The 9121-nt window shown below is 59.2% G+C and overlaps 1 long non-coding RNA gene and 1 pseudogene across 1 annotated transcript; one reads left to right on the forward strand and one right to left on the reverse strand.

Moving 5' to 3' along the window:
• The window catches only part of LOC128851215 (zinc finger protein 271-like), a 31801-nt pseudogene that overhangs the window by 11273 nt on the left and 11407 nt on the right, over positions 1-9121 (forward strand).
• Positions 2568-5108, reverse strand: LOC128851221 (uncharacterized). Its single transcript, XR_008448489.1, has 3 exons — positions 4597-5108; positions 2859-3351; positions 2568-2773 (listed from the first exon to the last, which is right to left on the reverse strand). It is a non-coding gene; the product is annotated as an uncharacterized LOC128851221 (long non-coding RNA).

The raw sequence follows: 9121 nt of genomic DNA on the forward strand, positions 1-9121 counted from the left end.
GACTGACCACCAGCGCATCCACACCTGCCAGCGCCCCTTTGCCTGTGGCCACTGTGACCTCCGCTTCACATGGCAGAAATCCCTGGTCATCCCTCAGCGCATCCACACTAGCAAGAAGCCCTAGAAGTGTGGCAGGCGTGACAAGACCCACAGGCAGAAGCAGAACCTGAAGAGACAACACTGCGTTCAGTGGGTGCATTGGTCGGTCCTGTAGGGCAGTGACAGAATGGGGTGTGCTCAGGTGAGGGGGTGGATGGAGGCCAAGTCCTTGGAGGGGACCATGCTGGCTCACCAGCAGCCCCAGCCTGCGGCCGCCTCCACAATCCAATGCCCGCAAAACCGCCGCTGAGGGTCCCGCAGGGCACTGGGCACTGCTGCAGGGGTGCTGGGCCCTGTGGGTGGCAAACACTAAACTCCTGGTGAGTTTGCGAAGCAGAGCTTGTTTCTGCAAAAGGGAGCGGTTGGCAAGAGGGAGCAAGTGGCACCGGACAATGCGTCTCATCAAAGAGACTGAAGGATGCGATTGATGGAAGTGCCCGGGATCACGGGATATTATTCACTCACAATCCAATCTGGGACCAGTTCTGCAAACGCTTGTGTGTAGAAGTAACGAAATGCCTCGTCTTCGCTGTGCGAGCACATGCTCAGCTCTATTTTATGGCTGTTTTCAGAGCCCACCTGGATGGTTGGGGTATAAAGTTACACCTAAAAAAATATTCTGCATGCAGAGTTTTAAAGATGTCTTCAAGGAAGACCAGAGCCTTCAAGTTCAACCATAGCTATATTTTCCTCCATTACATTGTTGTATATGTTTTAGAGACATGGCAAATGTTTTAGAGAAATAGAAGTTACACCATAGGAAATGTTTAATTTCAATTACTCTGAAATGTGCATGCTTTGTAAATTCTTTTCCCCGTTTTAACCCTTTCCTTCCTCGGGAATTCAATTCGGATGGACAGGTTCACCCCATGGTTGCTCTATGCTACTGATTCTCTAAGGGCACCTGCCCTGCCTGATCCCACCTGGAGATGCTCTCATGGGCTGATAGCAGATCAGCCCCTTTGAGCTAAGTCAGAACACACTCCAGCTGTTCCCAGTCTGTGTCCCACAAGGGCTTTTAACCACACTCAATCATTATTGCAACCAAGAGGACACAGGCAGGAGAAAATGCATTTTGCAACCAGCCAAGTCTTGGGGCAAACCCCAAAGTCCCTGTGACTGCAAAAGGGACGGGTTTGACTTGAACAGCTTCATCTTGTGGGACAGAGGGTTTGGTGGGGGTCTAAGGCTCAAATGAGCTGAGGGACCCCTGGGGTGGGACGGAGGCCTCACAGCCTGGGCTTGTTTGAGTTCAGAGCAGAAACAGCCCTGAAAGCCCGGGCTGAGCTCCCCAAGCTCAGGGTGTGATGAACCCCGAGTCCCCGCTTTGGAGGACACGAGCGGCCGTGCCAAGGGCCACTCAACACTCACTGAGGGACTCAGTCCCACCTCGCCAAGAAGCACCCAGGAGTTTGCAAGAGGCGAAATTGGCCCCCGGACCCCCTTTTGTTGGGGAGGAGGAATTAAAGAACCCCCTGACCCGACGGAGGGGGCGATGGGCTGCGCTTCTCTTCCCCCGGAGGAAGGGAGGCCTTTTTGCTCAGTCGCCTCTGCCTTTGTTGGACCTTCTGGAGGAAAAATAACCCCAACTCCTGCTTCAGCTGCTACAGCTTTGTTCCGTCTTTGTTCCATCTGTGTTCCATCTTTGTTCCGTTTTTGGATGGAACATCTTTGTTTCTTCAGTGGCTGCTTCTGTTTTGCAGAATCCAACCCTATAACCCAGAAATGAGTTATAAAGCAGGTATGTTCATTCACACCGGTGGGTGTGAGGGAGATAACTCTGCCCAAACTCACACACCCTATCGTTCAAGAAGTGGTTTATTTTTAGTGCACAGATAGAGAGATACGTAATCGTCTAATACATATTCATTACCTATCCCCACTTCGTATTGTAATTAATTCTGGAAGGTTCACTCCAATCTTGCCCACCTCCTGGTGGTTGCGGGCCGGGGTCTCAGGGATGAAGTAGAAGTCTTCCTCAGGATAAAAAAAAAGTTTTTTCTCCTTGAATTGTGTGCAGCCACAGTTCCTTCTGGTTGTTTACAAACTACTGAACCAAGCGCAGACAGATTTCTGCATTCCAGTGCCCGCTTATCACTACACTTCTGCTAGCTGGCTCCTTCGTTATCAACTTTCAGGGTCTTCAAGGCAAACAGTATGGGTGGCGGTGAACTATATTTTTCCTCATATGGTGTTAGCTTACATTTACAACGAACTAAATCCTTCTAAGTCCTTAGCTTCCCAACCCCTCCCTGTCCGCTTTCGCTCATCACTTCTGGCTGAAGGTCTTGCTACACTCACCACACTTGTAAGGCTTCTCGACAGTGTGGATGCGCTGGTGCTTGATCAGGGCACCCTTCTGGATGAAGCTCTTGCTGCAGTTGGCGCAGGCAAAGGGGCGCTTGCTGGTGTGGATGCGGCGATGTCTGATGAGACTGCATTTGTAATAGAAGCTCTTGCCACACTCCATACGGGCGAAGAGCTTCTCGTTGGTATGGGTGCGCTGGTGGTGGCTCAGGGCAGCCTTCTCAAGGAATCTCTTGTTGCATTCAGTGTAGGCAAAAGGACGCTCATCGGTGTGGATGTGCTGGTGTGGATGTGCTCATCAGTGTGGATCAGGGCGTTCTTCCAGTGGAATTTCTGACCATAGCTGGCACAGGTGAAGGAGTGCTCGCTGGTGTGGATGCGTTGGTGGGCGATCAGGGTTTGCTTCAAGCTGAAGCTCTTGCCACAGTCAGCACAGTGAAATGGGCACTCACCTTTGCGGATGCGCTGATGGGTGGTCTCCTGGCTGAAGCTCTTCCTGCAGCTGGTACAGGGAAAGGGGCCTTCACCAGCATGGATACGCTGGTGGGCCACCAGATGATGCTTCCAACAAATCTCTTGCCACAGTCAGCACAGTGAAATGGGCGCTCACCCATGTGGATGTGCTGATGGGCGATCAGGTTGTCCTGCAGGCGGAAGCTCGTGCCGCAGTCAGTGCAGCTGAACGGACGCTCGCCTATGTGGATCTGCTGGGGGACCGGGTCAAGATGAGGGTGAGGGTGTCCTTCTGGGCCTCCCCGACTCCCAGCTGGTTCACCTCGGGATGATCCCCCCAAATGCCTGCTGGTGGAACCCTCCACGCCTCCAATGGACCCCCAGGGCCCGCCTGGCACAGGGCTCCAGTGCCTCCGTCACGGCCGGGGGGTCTGGCACGCACAGCGTCTCTCCTTGCTCCAGGTTGCAGATGATCTCAGGCTTGATCCCAGACTGTCCGGGGCAGAGAGAGAAGCACCTTCACCCACACTGTCAGGATGGCAGCACTGGACCCAGCACCCCCAGCCCCAGCACCTCACCACGGCACCCCCAGCCCCTAGCACCCCAGCCCTGGCACCCCCAGCAGCTGCAGCATCCCCAGCCCCAGCACTCCAAGCCCCGGCAGCCCCAGTCCCAGCACCCACAGCCCCGACACCCACAGCCCGGGCAGGCCCAGCATCTCCCCCCACTCCCCTCCTCTCTCCTGACCCTGCCCAGCTACAATTCATCCCCCTCTTCCCTGCGCCTACAGCCTCCTCTCGCCTCGCCTGCATCACCTCGGCCGCTCTCCTGCACACAGGACACCCGCCGAGGGCTCAAATCTGCACCAGGACAGGTTGAGACCGAACACAAGGAAGCATTTCTTTCCCGAGGGTGCTCAAACCCTGGCACAGGCTTCCCGCAGAGCCGCTCGATGCCCCAAGCCAGGCAGGGTTGCAGAGGCCTTTGGCCAATGATCGCAATGCCGGGCTTTAACTGCTGCTCAGCCCCGAAGAGTGGAGGCACTCGCACCGGGTCAGCCTCGGAGGTCCTTTCCCACTGGCAAAGTCTGTTCCAGCCCAGGTGCTGTGGAGCCCAGACTGGCAGAGCCGCAGAGAGTCCTCACCCAGCACCCCCATCCCCGCACCCCCATCCCCTGCACCCTCATCCCCTGCACCCCCATCCCCTGCACCTCCATTCCCGGCATCCCCATCCCCGGCACCCCCATCCCCTGCACCCCCATCCCCGCCACCCTCATCCGCAGCACCCCCATCCCCAGCACCCCCATCCCCGACACTCCCATCCCCAGCACCCTCATTCCCAGCACCCCCATCCCCGGAACCCCCATCGCCGGCACCCGCATCCCCGGCACCCTCATCCCCTGCACCCCCATCCCCAGCACCCTCATCCGCAGCAGCCCCATCCCCAGCACCTCCATCCCCGGCACTCCCATCCCCAGCACCCCCATCCCCGGCACCCCCATCCCCGACACTCCCATCTCCTGCACCCCCATCCCCGGCACTCCCATCCCCAGCACCCTCATTCCCGGCACCCTCATCCGCAGCACCCCTATCCCGGCACCCCCATCCCCCGCACCCCCATCCCCCGCACCCCCATCCCCCGCATCCCCATCCCCGGCACCCCCATCCCCGCACCCCCATCCCCCGCACCCCCATCCCGGCACCTCCATCCCCGGCACCCCCATCCCCGGCATCTCACCCAGCGAGGCGAGCATTCCGTAGGTGTCCAGCATCACCTCCCGGTAGAGCCGCCGCTGCCAGCCCGCCAGCTCTGCCCACTCCTGGCGGGAGAAGTAGACGGCCACCTCCTCGAACGGCCCCGCCATCTGCAGCCCGAAGCACGGACAGAGCCCTCCCCTCCCTTCTCGCCGCCCCCTCCGCCCGCAGCTCCGCCGCCGACGAGAACGGACGCGACGAACCGTTTCCGTGGCGGAATTGGCGTCTCCCGTTGGGCTCCGCCTCCCCGCGGGGCGCTGGGACCCCGCAGCCCGGGCTCCAGGCGGGCACAGCCCCTCCTCCGGGCTGGCAGCGGCGGCTCTACCGGCGGGTGATGCTGGACACCCCCGAGACGCTCGCCTCGCGGGGGGAGATGCTGGCGCTGGGGGGGCCGGGGCCGGCGCTGCCACCCCCGCAGGGCGGCAGAGGCTGCTGCTCGCTGTGCCCCGGACGGGGGGGACGGTCCTCGAGCTGGAGCGAGGAGAGACGCCGTGCGAGCCAATACCCCCCGGGGCACCGCGGGGGCACCGCAACCCTGTGCCGGGTGGGTCCCGGGGCTCCGCTGGAGGGGGTTCCAGCAGCGGGGGTTTGGGGGGCTCATCCCGCAGACGGCTGAGCAGGAGACCGGAGCGCCCAGAAGGGCACCCTCACCCTCATCTTGGCCAGGCCCCCCAGCCGCTGGAGAAGACCCCAGCCACCCACAGCGAGAGCAGCGAGAGCTTCAGGAGCCCGAGTGCTTTGGCCATCCACGACCGGAGCCCCCCAGGCGAGCACCCCTTCTCCTGCACCGCCTGCGGCAAGAGCTTCACCCGTAAGGGCTCCCTGATCACCCACCAGCGCATCCACACTGGTGAGCGCCCCTTTGCCTGCAGCCACTGCAACCACCGCTTCAGCCGCAAGCAACACCTGGTCACCCACCAGCGCATCCACACCGGCGAGCACCCCTTCATGTGCGTCGAGTGCGGAGACACCTTTAGCCAGAAGGGCAACCTGATCAAACACCAGCGCGTCCACACGGGCGAGCGTCCCTTTGCCTGCACCGACTGTGGGAAGAGCTTCAGTCGGAAGAGCTCCCTGATCGCCCACCAGCGCATCCACACCACCGAGTTGCCATTCGCCTGCACCGACTGCAGCAAAGGCTTCAGCCAGAAGGACGCCCTGATCAGCCACCAGCGCATCCACATGGGTGAGCTGCCCTTTGCCTGTGCTGACTGTGGCAAAGCCTTCAGCCAGAAGGGTGCCCTGAACAGACACCAGCGCATCCACACCGGCGAGCGCCCGTTCGCCTGTGCCGACTGCGGCAAGAGCTTCAACATGAAGAGCACCCTGATCAGCCACCAGCGCATCCACACGGGTGAGCGCCCCTTCCTCTGCATGGAGTGCGGCAAGAGCTTCAGAGAGAAGGGTGCTCTGATCAAGCACCAGCCCTTCCACACCAGCCAGAAACCCTACAAGTGTGACGAGTGTGGCAAGACCTACAAGTGGAAGTATGACCTGAAGAAACACCGGCGGGTGCATCAGGGCCTGGAGGGGATGCCGGAGGGTGACCAACGGGAGGAGGAGTGTTTGTCCCTGGCAGGGGAGCAGACAGAGGCCAAGTCCTTCCAGTGCAGCAGCTGCAAGAAGCACTTTAAGGAAGAGGGAGCTGTGCTGGCTCACCAGTGCACCCCCAGCACCCACAGCCTGCGGCTTCCTCTGCAACGCGGTGCCCCCTGAAACTGTTGCTGAGGGTCCTGTGGGGCACTGGGGGCTCTGCTGCAGGGGTGGCTGTGTGGGGACACCCAGAGTGATGACTTGAGCCAGCAGTGACAGGCAGCCATGGTCCTCTCCACCACCACCTGTGGTTTGAGAACATCCTCAGGAGTGTGGGCTGGATCCTCCTGAGCTGCTCCCTGGGGACACCCTGAGCAGCTGGCATAGCGCTCGTTGGTCAGGGTGAAGCAGGGAATGAAGGGGTTAACCAACTGAGGTACTCAGGAACAAGAATTGAAGGCATTTCTCAAGACATGGACAGGTTATCAGGAACGCTGGGGGCCCAGGCAGAAGCCGTGTGGCTGTGCTTCAGTGAAAAAGGAGACTGTCCAAGGCTAAGCGTTCCTGCGGTTTGGAACACAGCCAACTCAGCTAAGGCAAAGAGTGGACTTATGGTGATGGAATACTGGAAATAATTGTAATAGTAATGCCCTTTTAGCGAACTAATTTTAATAGCCTAGCCCACGTTAAGGAATATGTATGTCTTTACACTATAAATAGCTGCTTGTTAGACAATGCTGTGTGCAACCTAGGAGAGATTGCCCCTTGCGCCCCAGCTGACAATAAAACACACCTGCTTTATAACTCCCCTGAGTTGTGAAGTTTGAGTCCACGAGTCAAGGGGGTTCATCGTTGTCACCCCTTCCATGCTGTGCTGGGCCCTGCGGTGCCGGCAGCTGCTGCGGGAGAGCCGTGAGCGCAGGAGTGGCTGCCAGGGCAGGGGAAACGCAAGACCCGTGTCCCAATGTGATCAGCATGGCTTACGGGACAGAGGGGAAGATGCTGCTTTCTTTTTCCACCTGGACAGTGAAGATAAAGCTTCTTGGTGCTGAAGGTATTTGCAGGGTCTCCAGGGTATTTCTGGGTCCCCTGGGCATCGCCCGGGTCCCCAGCCTCTCGGCTCCCCGACACAGGGATGAGGGCGTGAGGGTATATGGGGACAGAGGGCTGGGGACATGGGGATTGGTCAGAGGTAAAGGGGTCTGGGGACACGGGGACATTGGGACGTGGGGGTGTGTGGGGCTGTCATGGTGTGTGTGTGTGGGAGAGAGTCTTCTCAGATTTCATTGCAGCAGCGTCTGGGTGAGAAGCTTCCCTGTCCCACCCCTGGCATCAACCATGTTGAGCGTCAGACCGATACGAGAAGGAGTTACTACTGTAAAAAAATGGAATATTTTGGATTTTAGATAAAGTTTCATCTAAGGAATTGTAACTTTTGACTGTTAGACACAACGGCCCTCTGAGACCATGTTTTCTTTCAAGCAGCGTTTTCCCACACACTGTTCATGCCGTGAAGGTGATAACACTTTGTGTTCAGTACGATGTGTGCAGAACAGATATCTCTGCTCCTGGAATCACCTCTGTTTGGAGTTTGTGTCTATCTCAAACCAAAGGTCAAGCCGAGCTGGAGCCAGCTCCACATTAGCAAGAGGTTTGACTCCTGCGACTTTTCATAACAACATTAGAATTAGACCTTGGAAAGTAAGAGAAGATGCCTAGGATTTCTGGGAAAATTTAGCTATCTGGGTGTAAGTGGGGAATATCTCTTGTAACAGCTCTTGCCCGGCTGCCCGTGACTGATGGAGATCGCTCCCTCGGGTGCCCAGGCCAGAGGAAGGGTGCTTGCTTTCTCAAACTCCAAACGAGTCTCCGGGAGTTTATTTTCCGGCGTTTTTGGTGTCAGGAGGATGATGCCAGAGCCGACTCGCCCTTGGCCCGGCTTCTCTGGGTGCCTCCCCTCCCGGCTGCTGGGAAAATGAACCCGAGCCCCCCGAACCCGGCCAGTCCCCACCGCTGCCCGCAGCCGCCCTCGTCCCTCCATCCCCAGCGCCACCACTGCCACCGGGAAACTGCCACTGCTGCCACTGGGAAACTGCCACCACTGCCCCTGGAGCTGCCACCACTGCCCCTGGGAAACTGCCACCACTGCCACTGGAGCTGCCACCACTGCCCCTGGGAAACTGCCACCACTGCCACTGGAGCTGCCACCACTGCCACTGGGAAACTGCCACCACTGCCACTGGGAAACTGCCACCACTGCCACCTGGAACTGCCACCGCTGCCACCACTGCCACTGGGAAACTGCCACCACTGCCCCCTGGAACTGCCACCACTGCCACTGGGAAACTGCCACCACTGCCACTGGGAAATGCCACCACTGCCACTGGGAAACTGCCACCACTGCCCCCTGGAACTGCCACCACTGCCACTGGGAAACTGCCACCACTGCCCCTGGAGCTGCCACCACTGCCACCAGGAAACTGCCACCGCTGCCACCACTGCCACTGGGAAACTGCCACCACTGCCCCTGGAGCTGCCACCACTGCCACCAGGAAACTGCCACCGCTGCCCCTGGAGCTGCCACCACTGCCACTGGGAAACTGCCACCACTGCCACCTGGAGCTGCCACCACTGCCACTGGGAAACTGCCACCGCTGCCCCCTGGAGCTGCCACCACTGCCACTGGGAAACTGCCACCACTGCCACCTGGAGCTGCCACCACTGCCACTGGGAAACTGCCACCACTGCCACCTGGAACTGCCACCACTGCCACTGGGAAACTCCCACCACTGCCACCGGGAAACTGCCACCGCTGCCACCACTGCCACTGGGAAACTGCCACCACTGCCACTGGGAAACTGCCACCACTGCCCCCTGGAGCTGCCACCACTGCCACTGGGAAACTGCCACCACTGCCACTGGGAAACTGCCACCACTGCCACCACTGCCCCCTGGAGCTGCCACCACTGCCACTG

The sequence above is a fragment of the Cuculus canorus genome, chromosome 2, assembly GCF_017976375.1.
Source record: "Cuculus canorus isolate bCucCan1 chromosome 2, bCucCan1.pri, whole genome shotgun sequence".
Classification (NCBI taxonomy): domain Eukaryota; kingdom Metazoa; phylum Chordata; class Aves; order Cuculiformes; family Cuculidae; genus Cuculus; species Cuculus canorus.